General features: G+C 40.1%; 1 long non-coding RNA gene across 1 annotated transcript in view; it reads right to left on the bottom strand.

Moving 5' to 3' along the window:
- Nucleotides 1-15505, bottom strand: part of LOC129399614 (uncharacterized) — a 113060-nt gene extending 97555 nt beyond the window's left edge. Inside the window, exon 1 of the long non-coding RNA XR_008627194.1 lies at nt 15137-15505. This is a non-coding gene — a long non-coding RNA (uncharacterized LOC129399614). The remainder of the gene's footprint in view (nt 1-15136) is intronic.
- Nucleotides 15506-20800: the final 5295 nt, after the last annotated feature.

Here is a 20800-nt window from a genome sequence, read left to right as displayed (position 1 = left end):
AAAAAAAATAAAGAGATAGTACAGCAGGTAGGGCACTTGCCCTGTATGTGACCAATCTGGCAGCACCAGGTCTGATTCTTGAGTTCACAGCCAGGAATAAGCTCTGAGGACCTCTGGGTATAGCCCCCAAACCAAAAATAAACAAACAATAAAGGACTACAAAGGGGAGGTCAAGAATCCAATTAAGTTCTTGCATGTTTGGCCATTAAGAATCTGGATATTTATGTTGTGCTTCTAATGATTTCAGAAGACACTCGACGGTAGCTGGGGTCTGCATGTGGGATATGCATTTACCTGGAAGAGGACACTGCAATGATAAAGGGAGGCATTAATGATAGCAGCCTGGGCTCTCTGTTTGGTTTTGGTTTCGGGAGCCACATCCAGCAGTGTCCAGGGCTTAATCCTGTCTCCAGGCTCAGAAATCACACCTGACAATGCTCTGGGACTATATGTGGTATGAGTATGGAGGCAGACTCAGCCATGGCCAAAGCAAGTACCTTACTCCTAAGTTATCTCCTGAGCCCACATTTTGCTCTCTCAGACTTGCCAAAGATATTAAGGTTGTGTCCCAACCCCAGTTTGGACTTGAGTGACTTTTAAACATTGGTGCTCCCGAAAACTGCTCAGGATTGTAACCTCAACGACATAATGACAAACAAATTCTCTGTGGAAACTCTCTGCGCCTTGGCTAATACCACATACGCATCTCTTCTAGCAGAAACCTGTGCCAACACCACTGGTGGACAGAACCTGGCATGTTGCATCGTCTATATAGACCAGATAGGAGATTCACTTCATTTTTTGAGAGAATGGGAAATGGACCCTGATATCATAGAGCCACATGAACTGTTCCTACACTCACAGCAATGTGCACAGCCTCTGGGGGAGTGACAGCACTTAGACAGGACTCAACGGAGCTCATTTGAATCCGGGCCAAATCCATGGCTTCCAATGAATGACTTAATATCACATGCCCAATATTCACAGTCTGTATATTGAGAATAACTAGTTTTTCTAATCGAATTAAATAGGGCTACGTGAAAATTTGAAATGACCACATGGGCAAGGGAATTCATACAACGCTTTGCACATTCAAAGAATTCAAAATGAGTCCCTTATAAAAACTTCATTTAATCTTCAGACTAAATGTTCAACCTGGTAAAATCCACATTTTTTTTTCCAGAAAGCAAACTGAGAGGGTGAGATTCCAATTTGTGCAACGACACACTGCATCACTACTGCTCAATCCTGAGGACCTTTGGGACCACATTGGTCACTCTTAGTTTAGTAGAAAAATACAAACAAACAAAACACACAGTGAAGATTGAAGAAAACATCCCATTCCATAAGAACGTTCCGCCAAGGACCCATGAAGGCTTGGTGAACCCTGTATTCTTTGCTACAATTTTATGTTTTTCAATGTTATAATTTCCTGATCATCTAATTAAGCAAACTGGCTCATTACAAAGCCACACTAAGGTGCTAATTCAATTCCCGCCTGTGACTTTTTTTCAAGCTTGTTTACCTGCGAAGCCATGTGTAACTAAAGAAAATTCCCACAGCAAGCAGGAGATTTGGGGGTGGGAGGGGAGGCTTCAGGGCAGTATTTCTCCAAACTGGAGTGCAAATTCTCCAGGCCCCCAGGTTTAATTACCATGTGGAGCCTGCTGTTTGCGGCTGGGGGGTGCTGCCGCCCGGGCTCCCCGCCCCGCCCACGCTGCGGCAGGAGCCAATGGTGAACCCACCCCACCAGGGACAAAGACAGGCCGACGTGCCGGGCCGCATTCAATTTAGAACTAGAAATGGGACCTTTACCTTTTCCTGCAAATTCTGCGTGTTTGAAAGATTTAACTTTCTCTTCACCCCCTCCTGGTCCGGGAGAAAGAGGAATCGCCCTGCTTATTTTAGCAGCGGGTGCGAGCAAGAAACCCCTTCGGAACCTAGCAATTGGTTTTTGTTTTGTGACCAGCGACTGCCACAAAAGAGCGACCCACCCCCTCCAAAGCATTCAATTAACCCTATGTGAGACAGGCAGAGGATTAAGAAGGTTGCTTTGGGCCCCATTCAGAAGGTTCCAGGAGGGGGTGGGTTTCAGAGGATTCTTCTGAACAAAGGTTGCCAAACTAAGTAGCTTTTTTTATGTTGTTGCTTAGTTCTGGCCTATTGTTACCAAGAAAGCGACCTTTTCCACTTAATTGGGGCTTTAGAATTCCACTTCTATTGTGTTTGTATATAAGAAACATTCTGCCAAGGGGCCATGTAAGTTTATGAATATAAGCATTTTTGCATCTGCTAATTTCAGAGCTGTTTGCGTTATGCATTTGTATCCCTGTAACTTTAATAAAAATAAGCATCATAAAATAATAATCACAATTATTACATTTCATAGATTGAGCTTCCGTTATGTGTTAGGTCCTGTGATAGAGATTTTTGTGTGTTTTGTTCCTAATGTTGCATTCAACTCTGTAGGGTCCAAGCCAGCAGTCTAAAGTTCCAGCAGAAGGAAAAAGCAGGCCAGCCATGCAGTCAATTTAGGTGTCAGGCCACGCGATGTCATTTATAGCAATTTCTTATTCTACTTTGTTATCAAAGCCTTTTGCTTTGGCTAGCAAATGAGGCAGCAAACTGTGCAGACAAGGAGGTATTAAAATGATGTCTGGGAGGTGTTAAGATGCTTTCCTTGCCTGAGATTGTCTGAACAATCAACAACACTACATATGGTTCCCTGAGTACCACCAGGAGTGATCCCTGAGCACAGAGCCAAAAAAACAAATCAAAATATGTGTTTAGGTGACTCACAAAAGTGTAAATGAGCATACGGGAGCACTTTGGGTGAGTAATAAGGAGAGGTGAGGACTGCAGAAAGCCAAAATGGACACATCACACAAGAACACCCATTTCACAATGATTTTCCTTATAGTCTAGTCTCTACGTCCCTCTCAAAAGAGTTCTGGGTCTGGATTTGAAGACAGGGTCTCTCAGAGGGAAAATTCTCAGCTCAGTGTGACTACCTGGAGCTTTCAGCCCTTCTTGCTGACCCAGAACTGTACTTGGTATGCCTCGGTCCTGAAGGCAAAAGATGATATTAAATTTCAGGTATATGGCTTTCTAGAAATATCTAGGATATCAAGGTCCTAGAACTCATGTTTGCCCCTGTAACACAGGGCAGTCTATTGTGAACAGTTGCCTGGGCCTGGTTATGTGCAAGCATGTCTGATTCACACTTTTCTTCCATCTACTTACCCGCTGCAGCTACTTGAGCCTTTCACTTTTGTTCTACTTGGGCAAAATTACAAAGGAATCACTTTGTACATGTCCAGGATACAAGAGAACCTACCTTTATTTCTAATTATGCAAATATTCTAATTATCCAAATATTCAAGGGTTCTAATCATACACTGAGAGTTTATTTTCTGAGACCTTCAAAAATTGATAAAATTGATAGTCTTTAATTCAAAATGTATACTCAGTGACCTGAAGACATATGCGACATATGAGCATCCACTATATACCTCCTTCCCCAGAGGTATCTAGAAGGGGTCAAAGAAAAATATTTCTATACATTTCTGTTTGCACTGTCAAGCAAGATCATACTGTACTTAAAATGTTCTCTATATGTGTATATATAACATATGTATCTACTAGACCTAGGTCAAAATGCTTTTTATCATCATTTTAAATAAAATGGAACAAAGAAGAAAGTAGTCTGCTCTTGCAACACCTGGTCAGTTACCCAGAAAAGGTGCAATAACACAGTTAGAGGGATCCTATTGTTAAGAGAATCAAACATTCATCTATGATGAGGAAGTTATCAATGTCCTTTAATATGATTCTTTCACTGGTCAATGATATCTTATAAAATAATGGGTTTGGATACATGCAAATTGAGTAACAATTACTTGGATAATCCATCAAATCAATCAACTCTAGATATTTTATGCCATTTTATAGAGCTGAGTTTTTAATAACACCACAAAATACACTAAATTGTTAAACCTTGCTTAGCCTATTAGCGATCTCACCTGTTTGTAAAGTAGCAACCAGCCACCAAACAAGCAAATACAAAAATAAGCAACAAGATCACAAAATTAACCACACTTTCAGCACACAGGAACCCAAACCTGCCCCCAGAATCATTCCATTACCTATACGCCCCAGATAAGAGAAACCAGAGTGATCCTTGAGCACAGAATCAGGAGAAAGCCCAGAGCAAACCTGAGTGTGACCCAAGGCCCCTCAAAGTAAAGCACACACAAACAAAAATAAATGAAGTAGATTAAGGACCTTGAGATAAGACCAGAATCCATAAAATACCTAGAACAAAAATTGAGTGAAATGTTCTGGAATATGGACCTCAGTGGTCTCCTCAATGATTTGATGCCAGAGGGAAAGATAATAAAAGGTTGAAGTTAAGGTAAAAATAAATATGTCTAAATTAAACTAATTTTTTTTTTTGCTTTTTGGTCACACCCGGCTATGCACAGGGGTTACTCCGGGTTCTACACTCAGAAATTACTCCTTGCGGTGCTCAGGGGACCATATGGGATACTGGGATTCAAACCCGGGTCGGCCGCGTGCAAGGCAAACGCCCTACCCGCTGTGCTATCGCTCCAGCCCCAAACTAAATATTTTTGCATAGCAAAAGACTCTTGGGCTAAAATAAAAAGGCACACTACTGAATACAAGAAACATTTGCACAAGATACATAAGATAAATAACTACTTTCCAAGATCTATAAAGCATTCACAAAACTCAACAACAAGAAAACAAATGACCTTATCAAAAAACTGGGAAAAAAAGCATAACTCTTTTTAAAACAATGAGAGAGCAAAGGCATGCCTGCTTTTTGCTTCTCAGGTTTATCCAACACCACGAATATTAAGTGGAACTCTTGCTTTCTACAAATTTTCAGATACTCTTATAAGTTATAAGTCACAAGCTGTGAGGACACTACCAGTATTACTCATTTCTTCAAGTCTTTTCTTGGGTTAATAACACATTGCCTGGCTGAAGTGATAGTACAGCAAGTAAGGCTTTTGCTTTGTGTGTAGCCAACCTGGGTTCGAATTCCAGCATCCCATATGGTCCCCAAGAATTGCCAGGAGTAATTCCTGAGTCAAAGCCAGGAATAACCCCTGAGCATTTCCTCAGGTGTGACCCAAAGACCCCCTCTTCTCCCCCCAAAAACCTAATACATTACCTTCCATATTTCAAGGCTGAAAATTAGAATTTTTATAAACTAGAACTGGCATCAGGAATGTGACACAAGTGTCCTGCTGGTTTCATCTATGTCTGCCTGCAGCAGGTGTCCAAGTGCCAGAGTGTGCATGTCCCCAGGGTGTCTGCATCAGAAAACCAGCCCCGAGAATACCATAGAACAGAGTCAACACGATGACCCCAGGAGCAGAAGGGATCTGTCCAAGAATAGCCCATAGGAGGGTAAGGAAAATTGCCTAACTTCAATCCTTCTGTTGGAGAGTCTGTGCCGCAGCCCTGACACCAGCGGGAAGCCCAAAGGCTTGTTGGCAACCCAGCTTTGGAACTCAGGTTTGGGAAGCAAGAGGAAGCTCAGGGTGAAGCCCACGTGAAGGGCCTTACTTCTAAGATAGAAGCAAAGCTCCTTGAGGTAGGACATAAATCACAATGGCCCGCCTCTCCATTTTTTTTGTTGTTGTTGTCATTCTTAGCTTCAAAATGTACATTATAATAAGAAACTGACTTCTGTAGTTTTGCATGCATGAATACATACAAACAGAGTTATTTGTGTGGTTCTGTGTAACACACACAGATATATCTACATATGTATGTCTTCTCTAGAATTGTTTTTATGAACCTATGTTAGGGTATATGACCATCCTGTCCCTTACCAGTTTACTTTTTTTTTTATTGAATCACCATGAAGCATAATTTCAAAGCTTTCATGTTTGAGTTTCAGTCATACCATGATTGAACACCCATCCATCCACCAGTTTACATTTTCTACCACCAATGTCCCCAGTATTCCTCTACTCCCTCCCCTTGCCTCTATAGGAGACAATTTCCCTCTTACTTTCTCTCTACTTTGGGGCATTATAGTTTGCCATACAGATACTGATATGTTTGGCCCTTTATTTACTTTAAGTACACATGTCTCATCGCGAGCTATCCCTCCAACCATCATTGACTTCATGATCCCTTCTCTATTCCAGCTGCCTTCTCCCCGAGCTCATGAGACAGGCTTCCAACTAGGGAGCAATCTTCCTGATTCATGTCTACACTGCCCTTGGGTGTCAGTCTCATATTATGTTATTTTTTTATTCCATAATGTGTGCAATCCTTCTGTCTGTCCCTTTATTTCTGAGAAGAGTCATCATCGTTAGTTATTCATCAGTGATCTATTTGTTTCTGACCTGGTTTCAGCTTCGCTTACTTTTTATATCATGGTATCTCTGATTCCTGCCCTGGACATGTCTTTCTGCACACTCCATTCCTCTGTCTGCCTGTGACTATTCCTCTCTCTCTCCTAATGTTTGCTTCTTGTCATCCTTGCAGGAGCTGCAACATCTCATCTGTTTTCTCAAACCTGGCATCCATGATTCCACAACTTGGAACTTGAGCATCTGACCATAAGTCCAACATCAATGGGAAACACCAGATATTACTGAAATTAATCATACCTTCTTGCATATGTCATAGAGTGATAAGAATATGGGACTTAGAATAAGAAACAGTACCAATCTTGATTTCAAAAGTTGGTTGCAAATTTCTCTAAATCACCATTTCTGTCAGCAAAAGGCTAGCTCCTGAATGGTTGAGGATTTTCAATCCAAAATGATCCCTGTGGCAATTTCTGATTTCTGCCTGCTTTACAAGTTATAATAGCAGCCCTAGGCTTCCCATAATAAATGAGCATGGGTGTTTCCCATGACCTTTAGTTAAAGAAATAGCCATTATTTAGATTACACCTATGGGAAGCACTTGGCTAACCTTGATCTAGGTTTTGCTTTTTGTAAATCATTTTAGCTCAAGAAAAAGGCACAGCTTAGAGAAGATGATCAGCGGGGTGTCAGAAAAATTTTCATGGAGGTTTCACAGAATCCCTGATATTTCCTTCTTAATGTTAGCCAACTTCATCATGGATGCCAGACTTGAGAAACCAGATGAGATTTTGCAGCTCCTGCAATGATGATAAGGGGAAAATATTAGGAGAGAGAGGAATAATCACAGGCAAAACAAAGGACTGAAGTGTGCAGAAAGCCACATCAAGGGCGGGAATCAGAGCTACCAGGACATGTAAAAAGCAAACAAAGCCTAAACCAGATCAGAAACAGATAGGTCATTGATGAATAACTGATGATGATGACTCCTTGGGCACTTAAATAAAAGTAAAGTGGTAAGGGACAGGATGGCCCTATACCCTAGATAAGTTCATAAAAAAAATTAGGAAAAGACAAACCATGTGTAGATATAACTGTGTGTGTTACACAGAACCACACAAGTAACTGTGTTTGTATGTATTCATGTATACAAAACTGCAGAAATCACTTTCTTATTATAGTGTACATTTTGAAGTTAAGAATGACCACAACAACACAAAAATGGAGGGGTGGGCCATTGTGATCTAGGTCCTAACTCAAGGAACTTTGCTTCTATCTTAGAAGCCAAGGCCTTCCACAGGGCTTCACCCTGAGCTTTCTCTTGCTTCCTAAACCTGAGTTCCATAGCTGGGATGCTGGCAAGACTTTGGGCTCCCTGCTGGTGTCAGGGCTGCGGCACAGACTCTCCAACAGAAGGATTGAAGTTAGGCAATTTTCCTTGCCCTCCTATGGGCTATTCTTGGACAGATCCCTTCTGCTCCTGGGGTCATCGTGTTGACTCTGTTCTATGGTATTCTCGGGGCTGGTTTTCTGATGCAGACACCCTGGGGACATGCACACTCTGGCACTTGGACACCTGCTGCAGGCAGACAGAGACAAAACCAACAGGATATGTGTGTCATCACCTCTGACCTATTTGGGGAGAAATGTTCTATTGCGGTTACAAGTGGGTACATACTAGTGTGAATCTGCTTCATTTAGAGACTAAAATGTGCCTATTTCTGGTCCTTTCCAGATCAATTGAATTATAGTCTTTGGGAAAGGAGCCCGCGTCAATGCCTCCCAGAATAATCTCACATAAAAATAATTGAGATCTCTCACCTTCAGCTCACTTTCTCCCAGTTCCAAGGAATCTCATCTTGGACCTCGGTGGCAGGACCCAGACTGTGCTTGTATTTGCTCTACCAAGAGAGGATTATTGTGGCCTGGACCCTAAAGTCACCATGCAAATAATCTGGTTAGACTGATGAACCTTGTAATACAGCTAGAATCATTTTTTTTTTTTTTTTGGTGAGTCTAGGATGGGTCCTGAAAACCTTTGTTTCCACATACTCTGCTGTGATGTTTATTTGCTGGTCTACGGACAGTGCTTCAAGTAACAGAATAATAGGCCAGTCAGGTCTTCCTAATACTACTTCTTGCTATAGGAACCAAATGGTTCTTCTACAAATTAGAGCTTTTGCGTTCCAGTGAGAAAGGCATGGTAAGGTATTAGAGAAGAATATGCCCATCGGAGCCGGGGAGCCAAGGAGTCTTGCTAAAGAAGTAGAAATTTGGGGTTTGGGTAAAGTGTGAGAAGATGGAGAGGTTTTTGTGTGAAAATGGAGGTGAGATGCAAAAGGCACACATAAGACTTCAAATTCCAACCAAAGAGTTTGCCCAACTTTATGTCCCCTTTTGTAGGTATTAATGTGGTTGTTACTTTGCAATTAGAGCAATTCTTATATGGCACATTTCTATTTTTAATGCTAAGTCATCGTGTCATGTTACCATATTATATATATTTTTGGTCAGGTTTTTGACTTGTACTGGTTGTACAGAGTGAGGTGTCATTAAAAGCACCACCTGAAATCATATCAGTGCGTTCCCCAGCCATCTACTGCAGAAAATGTTGCTGATTCTTTCACCTTTGCAACTGTTAATCCTTGGTTCTATTGTAATTTGCTCACTTGTATCTTGAGTATATTTTGGTACATATTTCCATCAGAAGTAAATCTTTTAAATTCAGGCAAGAGCTTAGGATTTTTTTTTCCTGAAATTTTTAACATGTAATTGGGTACTTTTACTTATTTTTTTGGAGGACCACACGCAAAGATACTCAGGGCTTACTCCTGGCTCTGCTGTCAGAAATTACTCCCGGACATCCTCTGGGGACCATATGGGCTGCCAGCAATAGAACTTGGGTCAGGCATAAGCAAGGCAAGATGCATTACTCACTGTACTATCACTCGATCCCATAAATCATGCGGATTTTAATAAGAAATAACGCAAAAAATGCACAGTGAATCATTTTTTTCTTTGATGGTTATATTACATGGACTATTTTTTCTAAACTCATATGATATGACAAGTTTATATATTCAATATCAAATAAAATTTATTCAATTAATATAGACAATTAATAACCAAAAAACATTAACATAGTGGCTGAGATCTAGCTCAATGATCTGAATGCACACTTTGTGTCTAGAAAGTACAGTTTGTACCCTAGTGCCACATGAGCCTGTAAGCATTGCCAAGAGTATCCCCCGGGAACCTTTGGGATTGTCCCCAAAACAAAGATGAAGAAACAAATAGTATTATCAAAATCTTTTGAAATTGTTATTCAAAGCATGTTCACATTTTTTTTATTCAGTTAAAGAACTGTGATTTACAGAGCTACTGAGAGTTGAGTTTTAATCATATAATGATCTAGCACCGATCCCGCAACCAGTGTCTTAATTTTTTTTTTAATCAGAACCTCAGTTGCCCTACCAGATAATATGGAACTTAGCTGCATAACAAATATTTCAGAGAGAAAAAATATTTTAACTTTGTGTTAAAGTTGGTTTCTTTGTATTGTGTGAATCCAAACATTTTCAAGTTAGGACATGAGATCTTTTCAGAAAAGCCCATTTTCTGTTGTTAAAATCAAGTGTTTTGACTTCTTGCAATGACTTTGGTTTTGCTATGGGAATCACTTCGCTGCCTTTGCATATTCTAATATTAATGAGTTTCTTATTTTATGGCCGAGTGTTCCAGAAAGTATTCCCATTACCTCTGAAAATTGTTGGACTCATTTTTAATTTTTCTACTATACCATAATGCATGTTGGCTTAGTGTATAAATAATGCAGTTTTCCACTTGTAGGGAATGCAAATATTTGCTTTGCACACCCGCAAGTGTTCTTAAAACTTTGATGACATAATTGTGCAAAGCAGAGGCAAGAAATACAGAATGCCATAGAATTTAGAAAAAAAGAGACTCAGCACAGAGCTTCCCAAGGACTGTGACACCTCATTTTTAACTTACAGCCTGGCCTCTAAGCATCCCCACTTGTCATACCCATTCTTCAGCTGGTGGCTGAGACCCTGTCAATAGAAGCTGACTCAGCAGTTTTCTCAAAGACTGATATTTTAAAAGCACTTCACTGACACCTTAACTCAGGTGAAAAATCTTATTTATAAGGTCTCACCTCACCATCCTCCCACCTGCACAGCTTGGTGCATTTAGGGGCTTGTTTATAGGTCACTAGCTGATGAGCTAGAGAAGGGACTACAGTGACAGGCACAGGAGAATGATACCAGCCCCAGCCCAGGAGGGTCAGAACCTGAGACTCAGACACTCTGTTGTCACACCTCGTACAAGGGAGAGTGGCTCTTGGTTATATCACACAGTAAGCTGAATTCCTGAATCTTTTCTTGTTCTTCCTGCACCGGAGGTGAAATGGCCAGGAGAAAAAGAAAACTGAACTAGGTCTAGCTTCTGAGCAGTGGAGGGCTGGCCCTGTTTGTTAAGAGGAAAAACCCTCTTCTCTTCACAGACAAACGAGGGCAAAAGAAGCCTTTTGAGATGAGTTGAGGTATGTGTGTGATTGCTGGACTATTTGAATCTTAGTTTCTTGCACTTGCTCACTTTTCTTTCTAAACAAAATAGAAAACTACAATAGAAGAAGCAGGTATTAAAGTGTTCCTGTGTGATAAAAGGTTAAATGTGATTTCAATTCTCTTCTTTCCCTAAACACAACTGTTCACCATGTCCTCTGCATCTCGAAGCAAACCCCAACTACATAGAATCATCCCAGCCACCACTCCTGTGTCCTGCCTGATCTTCCACATGCACCTTTAAAGTATATTCTATATATTAGCTGCACAGCCAACTCTGCTGAAAGCGAGAAAAATGACAATATTCAAACTTTTAAAATGTGCCAGATAGTGGGAGGAAACTGGGAAAATTGCTGGAAAGGCGTTGACACTGGTAGTGAGATCAGTACTCTATAAAATCCTATTATTGACAACTTTGCAAATCATGGTGCTAAGCTAAAAAAATTATTTGAAAATTCACACTTTAAAATGTGTTTATTTTTGCTACCTTGGTAACCTCTCTGAACTGCCATGCCTATCTGGTCCAGAGGGTACCTAAACATAGAAAGTAGGCAGCCTTCAGTAATGGAGTGGAGATTGATTCTATTAAGTTTTATGTAGGTTTTTAATCTCCATCTTTTTCTGCCTCTTAGTCTAGTCTCTCTCCAACATTTATGGGGTAGTCATATAACACACCACACATAAATATATGGAAGAATATAAAGATATAGATATGTTATTTAACATTTATCTTTTATTTCTTATAGGTACATCAAATCAAAGGCATTAAGTAAATTAGAAAATGAGAGAGACCCTGGGGGCTGGAGCAATAGCACAGCGGGTAGGGCATTTGTCTTGCACACGGCCGACCAGGGTTCGATTCCCAGCATCCCGTATGGTCCCCTGAGCACCATCAGGAGTAATCCCTGAGTGCAGAGCCAGGAGTAACCCCTGTGCATTGCCAGGTGTGAACAAAAAGGAAAAATATATATATATACATATATATATATATACATATATATGACAAATAAATGTTTCTCTGCCTCTTAAACAAAGAAAGAAAGAAAGAAGAAAGAAAGAAAGAAAGAAAGAAAGAAAGAAAGAAAGAAAGAAAGAAAGAAAGAAAGAAAGAAAGAAAGAAAGAAAGAAAGAAAGAAAGAAAGAAAGAAAGAAAGAAAGAAAGAAAGAAAGAAACTGAGAGAGACCCAAACATCAAAGAATCTGAAATCATGTTATAGTGCGACTATAAATTTTAGAAAATAATGTGCCTCCTTTGGACCTCAACTTCCTGACCTATAAAAATAAGAACTGACCTGAGGATGTGACTAAAAGATGTTAATGAATGGGTACTTTTATGTCCATTTCTTTCATACTTCCATTCATGAATATGATAAAGAGAATTTGAATGACAAAGGAAGATGATTTTAAAGTCAGGACTGCACGGCAGAAACTTGCTTTAAATTATATAGATCACTTTTAAACTGCATTGTAGCACTGAAGCACTGTCGCCCTGTTCATCAATTTGCTTGAGCGGGCACCAGTAACGTCTCCATGGTGAGACTTCTTGTTACTGTTTCTGGCATATCAAATGCACTACCTGTAGCTTGCCAGGCTCTGCCATGTGGGTGGGATACTCTCAGTAGCTAGCTAGGCTCTCCGAGAGGGACGAAGAAATCAAACCTGAGCGGGCTGCGTGCAAGGCAAACTACTCTACCGGACTATTTCTGCACTAGGAGATTCTGCATGACTTTTACACTCATTTTCTCTAAATTATAATAAAAATGCATAACATTTTTCACAGTCCACTCACCAAATTAATTACATAAAGTAAGAGAAGCGAAACAGGTCATTGTTAAGTTACTTCTTCCTCTGATAGCCTGTTTTAGACTTGCCAGTATTCCTCTGAGTGGGTGATGGGGGAAGGATCATATGTGGTTCCTTCAAACCCCTCTTCCCTTGACCCTGGGACTGCATTTAGGAGAATAAGCATAGGAGCCAAATGAGGCCAAACCAGACGCTGGATTTTGCTTGTTCTTCATTTTTGTTTGTTTGAGGACACAGCTGATGGTGTTTGGCACTCAGGGATCACCACTGCATAGGCATTTAGGTTGCATATGGATATTCTTCTCAAGTCCATGCCTTTGGATCTCTGACTTGGATTTGGGAGGAAAAAGCTGAGCCTTGTAGGCTTCTATGCAACATTTCTAAGATTTGATTATGGTTCCCTGTCAGGTAAGATCAAAGCAAACCAACAATAACATTTGGGAAAAGAGCAATCATTTTGTGAGCACTTGCCTGTTACTACCCTACAATTGTCTACTTGAGCTTCTTTCTTTCACTTGGCTGTCACAGGACCCGGAAAAAGGCTCTCTGTGCCTTCCCTTCAGGTCAACCACTGTTTCTAAGGTAGTAGGCTTGTGTAACTGCTCTGAGCTACAGCCTCATGCCCCTCCTTACCGCGAGAATTTGTTTCTTACCTCTGGGTTCTGGTTCTGCATCTTCACTATATTATTATCATTTGAAGATTTCCAGTGCTCTTGAGGATCACTGACACTCTTGGGAGCCTCTTTTGGGGGCCATATGCTCTTCTTATCTACCTGTGGTTGGATATGATTTGACCTGATGTGTGCCAGACTCTGAATGCTTCAAGACGCCAAGATCTACACTCCTGTGGCACGAATTGGTATGTGTATGTGTGTGTCGGGGGAGGGGAGGAGAGTTAATTAGCATAGAAGCAACACAGAGTACTTTGGGGGCAATAGAGAGGCATGTATATCAGCCCTGGAGATGCTTTTCAAAACAAACTACAGCTAATCCTATTTTAAAATATGATTTCAGATCATACAGGTTGCTGGCAGCAATGTTAGAGGCTCAGAGCCCAACCAAAATGATGAGACTATGAGGAAGCCAGCAGGAAAACAGGCAATGCTCATGTGCTATGTGAAGCAGAAAACAGACTGAAAAGGCACAGGGGAAGGGCAGGAGAACAGAGATCCTGGCGTTCATAGCAATCCCCCAAGTCAGAGAAATAAACTGGAATGGGAAGACAATCTGAAGACAACCGAGACTCCTTACAGAGTTTACTCAGCAAAGTAACAGCCATATTTACTTTTTTAAAAGTTCAGTTCAAGGAATGATTTGGATAAATCTGCTGTCTACTGAAACCCTAATTTTGCCAAGCATAAACATCGTTTGCCAAGTTCCTGCATGTCTACTTTCACCCATTGCACTGGACCTTTAGAGGTTAACCCGAACTCGGTTCGAATTTAAATTGTTGAACCCCTTGGTTATTGTAAAGTGGCTTTATCCACATTATTTTGATCCTGGAAAAGCCTTATTTTAAAGCCTATTTATTTCTATCTCTAGCCATAGGACCCATGGCTGAGACTTCTCTTTACCCAAAGCTAAGCGACTTAGATGCCTACTGCAGAGTCTACACTCAATTACGAAGCATTCAGTCTCCAACAGAACCGTGACAATGCAAAATTTTCTTGGTTTACTTTGCAAATGCTGTGAGAAGCTAACTGACTTCCCTGTGAGTATAACCTAGACTCCATGATCTTACCAAGCATATTCCTAGCGTTGTTTTTTTCAACCACCTTGAGTCAATCATATTTTTAGGCATGAGCACCAGCCTCTATATGCAGGGTTCAGCATAGAAGAGTAAATAGGGCATAACCCGGTCCTCAGAGGCGTTGGAACCCTTCACGGTAAATATTTAATCATCTTTATTCAATGAAGAACCATAACACAAAAGTAGTTGCCGTGATATTTGTATGTGTGACACCACACAGCTTCCTGCAACCCCCAAGTCAGATTCTGAATTAGAACTCAGCTCTGAGACCCCCTGATAAGTTCCACAGTGCCCGTTGCAGTACTCATCTGAAGGTGCTGAGAGAAATCACCTCAGGGACATGCTAATCAGATTCCGGTCAGCTGCCGCCACATCTGAATCAGAGTTGGAATTTTCCCCATCGGCTAGATGCTCCTGAAAACTGACTCTATGATTTTAGGGATGGCTTTTCTGACCACGATCAAGTACATGATCAGCCTAGCTCCTGCTTTTTAAAAAGGTTTTAGGGAAAAAAAGCAAAAGCATTCAGCAGCAATCAATCTGTCTGAGAGCTGCGTTTAGCACCAGCAGACTGACTTTCCCCACGCACTCAGCAGAGACAGGACCGTGCAAGCCAGCTGCTGAATCCCAGAGCCGGGTCTCACCTGAGCAGAGTCTCAACCCCGATGTATCTCTTTGTCGCAGCATCAGTGGACACCCAGCTGGGAGCGTTCCATGCTTCACTGTGACTTGTCTGGGAAGCACCAATGCAGCTGTTCGTTTCCTTTCGTGAGGCAGTCAACACGGCATTACCAGGCTGCAGTATGAAACCTGCATTTGGAATTCCTCTTTAGTGCTGCCAGGGGTTCTTGGCATCGCCTGGCATGACCAGCCACGTTCGAATTCCAGCCAGACTGCTGACCTGGCACCAGCGCTGTGCGATATAACTCGCTCGCACAAGGAGGCTTTAACTGTCTCGTCCCCAAGCTCAGATCCCTCAAGTCTCTCTAAGATGCACACGCATGCGATGCCAGTGTTCTGATGCCCCAGTTTCTCTCTGCCAGAGCTCTAGCTGTTCAGTACTTCACAGCCCACCCTCTTACAAAAAATGCCACACAAGAATTTATGATTATAAATGAAAGGATTATTAATCCCAAGGCAAAATATATTCCAAAATTAAAATGTCTTCAGCTCTAAGATATTTTGTGAAGATTCTAGACTTTTAGTAGATGCCTATTGATAAATGTTACTTTCTTTAAAAAAAAATAGAAAGAAGGAAAAAAGAAATAGCAACTTCAGCTGTAGGACATGTTGTTCTCATTTAATTTATGTGTATGGCTTTAGCTCCATATGGAAAGAATATGGTTGATTGGGGAGACATGGATATTTTTAAAAAATGTAACCACGTAGGAAATTAATAATGCACATTAGGATATGAGTTATGTTGTCAGGAGAATTCAAAAGGCACGAAGAAAAGTAGAGGATTGAGGCCAGAGATACCTGAGCTCCAGTTGTAGACCAAATACTCTCTAATTCTACTGATTGGTACAAATGATTTGATCTCGGGGCTTCACTACCCTCTCAGGCTTGCTAGCAGTCATGCCAGTTGATTGCCAAAGTCCCTTCCAGCTCACTACTCTAATATATTCTCTTTTCTTAAGCCACAAAAAGAAAGAGGATCTATTGGCAATTCTTAGATGCAGTGTAATAATTAAATGGGATAGCCATCAGAAACACTGAAGACTCAGTCTCCCACTTACTGCCCTGCCCATTCAGAGCTCTTCAGTTCACACAAGTCTTGGGCAGGGGCTGGGGAGCACCAAACCTCCACATCCTCTTTCATAAGATGTGAAAATCATCTTCTCACTGGTTGAATTTTTATAAGAATGGAATGAATTGATGCATTCAAAGCCAACTAGGTTCATGCTCCCTGATTTGTGCTCAGTATATATCAGCTATTATGATCGATCTATCCAATGAACCAAGTTCTGCCACATGATCTTATAAATATACTTGCTGACCATTGTCAGTTACACAGCTCTCTTGGATCCGAATAAGAGTCATCGTCTCACTGAGATAGGATTCCCCTGCTGATTGCAAAGATAAGAGACCATCTTTGTTTAGCAGGCAGGAACTTGCCTTAGCAGAAAAGATTACTTTACCTCTATTTTTCTCTTGAGGATCCCTTGAGAATAAAAGCTATGTTTTATTTATCTATGAATTCATGAATTCTAACCCAGGTGTCTGAATCCTTGCACTATTCACATTTAGGACTAGATACTTTTTTGCAGGTGGGTCTTGTGCACTGTCCTAGCATCCTTGGCTGACCTTGACCCCCTTGGTGCCAGCAGCATTCTCCCTAGTGAGACAACCAGAAAAGTCTGTAGATATTGGGAAATGTCTCCGGAGGCAAAATCAACCTCACTTAAGAACTGCCTCTCTTGTCTGATTACTGGATTAGAGTTAATATTTGGGTGGGGAAAGAATTGTTGAACAAATATCAAGTTACAATAGACTTCATTAAATGCAATGAAAGATGCTGCCATTTGGCAATAAATATGTTTCAATTTATTTCTCTACAAGTGAGCACACTACAAATTCATTCACTAATCTACTTAATTAGCATATTGAACGAATATACTAAACACTATGTGTTAAGTTCATTCCTCAACCTGAATGCACAATTGCAAGAAAAAACTTTAATTTGTGACCTTACTAAGACCTAAGAAATAAAATAAAAGTTCCTTTCAAAAACATCTTCACACAAATATGTCATATATGTCATATATATGATGACAAGTGTAGTCATCAATGCGAGCAGTGACAAATTTCTTTCAAATATAACTCTTGTTCCTGCTCTGACCAATACCACACATAAGACACAGTTCCCACCCTCAGGCAATGATAGGATGAGGAAATACAGTAAATTAAGAAATGCAATAAAATATTCTTTATTCATGCAGTAAAAACTTAGGCAATGCTACCTACTGGTAATAAGACACCGAGTAAAATCAATATTGCTTCATGTAGCTAACAGTCTTAGAACATAAAATAAAGGGAAAGGGAAAATAAAGCAGAATATTGTAACAGAAATAAAAAGATTAGTAAGAAAGAAATTTCTGAATGAATGTGTACATACATTATGGAATATTTTCATTTATAAATGTACAATTTAAGTTCTTTGACACCCCATTCATACAATATAGCACTTATTTCACCTTCTTGGATATGGGTGGGCTTTTGCATCTGATTTCTAATAGAAGGTGACAAGTGTGATTCATGAGGCTAGTGCATTTAACAGTAGTATAGCTGGACTGTGTATCCTGGGACCTTGCATTGGGAACTCTGACTAGGAAGGAAGCTGAGGTGATATGACTGGGTAATATGTAAGTGTCTGGGTTGATAGCACTTAAAGAGACTATAGACAATGAACACATTAGTCCCCCAGACAAGAGAGATATTGAGTTTTTCAGTGAATCCCGCCATCTTGTCACTCCCTTAGGGGTATAATAAAACAAACAAGAGTACTCACATTCTGCCCAAATTACAAATTTGTAAGCACAATAAATATTGTTATATTTTTAAGTCATTAAGCATGAGGTGGTCTGATGACTAGTCATAATAGCCTCTTCAGTAGAATCTAAATTTGTTTTTCTTTAAATGATTTTTCACAGTTGTAGTCAGAACATATATCCGACTTCGAACAGTTCAGGTTAGATTTCATGAGGTTATACATGAGCTTTACCATGGAATATAAATGCCCTGTCAAGAAAGCTTTAGTCAGCCAGAAAGGGAAGGCCAGGATGCAAAAGTTCATTCACAGGGAGGGATAAGGGCACAGAAATGAGGATATACAGTGATGTGTTCACTCTGTGGCACATGGGTATTCTTGATAGGAAAAGCCCTTCGTGGTGATGGTGGTGTGTGTGTGTGTGTGTGTGTGTGTGTGTGTGTGTGTGTGTGAAAAGTTACATGTAATAAAGTCACTACTTCCAATTTTTTTGTAGTGTTAATTCAGAAGTGTTTGGTTTATTCCGAATGTTGTGCATTGATTGCCACTATTTAGATCCAAAGTATTTTCTTTACTTTCTCTCAGATATTCATATCTATTACTCACCTGTGTAGTAATCCTACCTCTCTCCACCTGTTGTCCTGGCAACCACTAGTCTGTCTGTAATTCTCTACAAATTGCCTATTATAGATGTTTCATTGAAATTAAATCATACACTACATGACCTTTTACGGTTGGCCTTTTTTACTCGGTATAATGATTTAGAAGCTCATTGCAGTGTATATTAGTATGCCATTTCTTTTGAATGTCTCAATAAAATTTCATTGTATGGGAATACCATGTTTTATTTATCAGTTGATAGTCATGTTGTTCCACTTTTTACTATTGTAAATAGTGTTATTATCGCATTCTTATATAAGTTGTTAACACTTTTTTTCCCTTTGCTTTGTTTTAGAGCACTGATTTTTAATACTTTTGAGTAAATATGTGGATGTGAAATTTCTGGAGTATAGTCTATTTGATGTTTAATTTAGTGAGAAATGTCAGTACTTTATTGGATAGTCTCACCAGCAATGTATAAAGGCCTGTTTGCACCACTCATCAACAGTTATTTTTGATTTATTATTATTTTGACTATTATTACAGCAATTCTTGTGAATATAAAGTGGCATCATATTGTGGTCTGAATTTGCATTTCCCTGATGATTAATGATGTTAAACATCTTTTGATGTATTTTTTAAGACTTGTTTGTCTACTTTGGAAAAACTTCTAAATAAACTCTGTAGAATTAACCAAGTAGAAATTCCAGGAAGCAAAAGAAATCTAAGAAATAAAAAACTCCATAGTGAATTTTTTTTTTATAATTTTCATATGCTTTTCAGTTTCTCCTTGATTCAAGTGCCTCTCCAAGTATGCTAGATACCCTAAATCATGTGGTACTTTTGTTTCTTTGATTTTAGTAAAATACAACATGGTACTCAGTGGCTACTTGTTGTCTGGAGCCTGGCTGTCACTTCTAGTGGGTTTCAGGGGACCATACAGTATCAGGGATCAAACCTGGAACTCCCACTTGCAAAACATTTACTCTTTGAGCCATTTCCCTGTCCCACGTGTGATAGTTTCTGTGAAGACTGCTATATGAAATGTTGGCATTCTCTAAAACCAGTAAAACTGAGCCTCAGTGGGGCTGGAGTGATAGCACGGCGGGTAGGGCATTTGCCTTGCATGCAGCTGACCCGGGTTCAAATCCCAACATCCCATATGGTCCCCTGAAGCAGTTTAAGATTAGGCCATTGAAAACCTACCAAGCAAAGATACCTATGACTAAAATCATTGTGTTTTGTGGATAATAGATATATCAAGCATCTCCTTGATATCAAGCATCTCCTTGATATATCTATTATCCACAAAACACAATGATTTTAGTCATATATCAAGCATCTCCTTGATATATCTATTATCCACAAAACACAATGATTTTAGTCATATATCAAGCATCTCCTTGATATATCTATTATCCACAAAACACAATGATTTTAGTCATATATCAAGCATCTCCTTGATATATCTATTATCAACAAAACACAATGATTTTAGCTATAGTTATCTATGCTTGGTAGGTTTTCAATGGTCTAATCTTCAAATTCTGCAAAGACATGTACTTTTGTGCTTTTGGGTTTTATTTTTGTTTTGTGGGGGTCTATATCTAGAGAAGCTCAGGTTCACTCCTGGCACTGCACTCTGGAATTGCTGTTGGCCGTGTTTGAGGGCTCTAATGGGATACCTGGGATCAAACCCAGGCTTGCTACTTACAAAGCAAGTGCCCTCCCACTGTACTATCTCTCTAGCCCCAACATATACATTTAATAAATAGAATATAGTGGGCTGGAGCTATAGCACAGCGGTTGGGCGTTCGCCTTTCACGAGGCTGACCCGAGTTCGATTCCTCCGCCCCTCTCAGAGAGCCCGCATGGCAGAGCCTGGCAAGCTACCTATGCATATTGGATATGCCAAAAAACAGTAACAATAAGTCTCTCAATGAGAGACGTTACTGGTGCCCGCTCAAGCAAATCGATGAGCAACGGGATGACAGTGACAGTGACCTCCCAACATAATAAAAAATGGCTTCAAATTCAATCTCAAAACTTGTTTAATGTTGCCTGATGTAATACTCCTTAATGTCATAATTTGGCATTTCCAAGGTTATTCTATGAATATCTGTATGTTATTCTATCATAGACAAATGCTGTTTCTATTACCCAGTACGTCCAATTGCCAATCACAGTGTTTGCTTTGTCTTGATTTAATAAGGAATCC

This window comes from Sorex araneus, chromosome X (genome assembly GCF_027595985.1).
Source record: "Sorex araneus isolate mSorAra2 chromosome X, mSorAra2.pri, whole genome shotgun sequence".
Lineage (NCBI taxonomy): Eukaryota > Metazoa > Chordata > Mammalia > Eulipotyphla > Soricidae > Sorex > Sorex araneus.
Note: the sequence above shows the minus strand (reverse complement) of the source record. Positions and strands in the feature narration are given on the sequence as shown.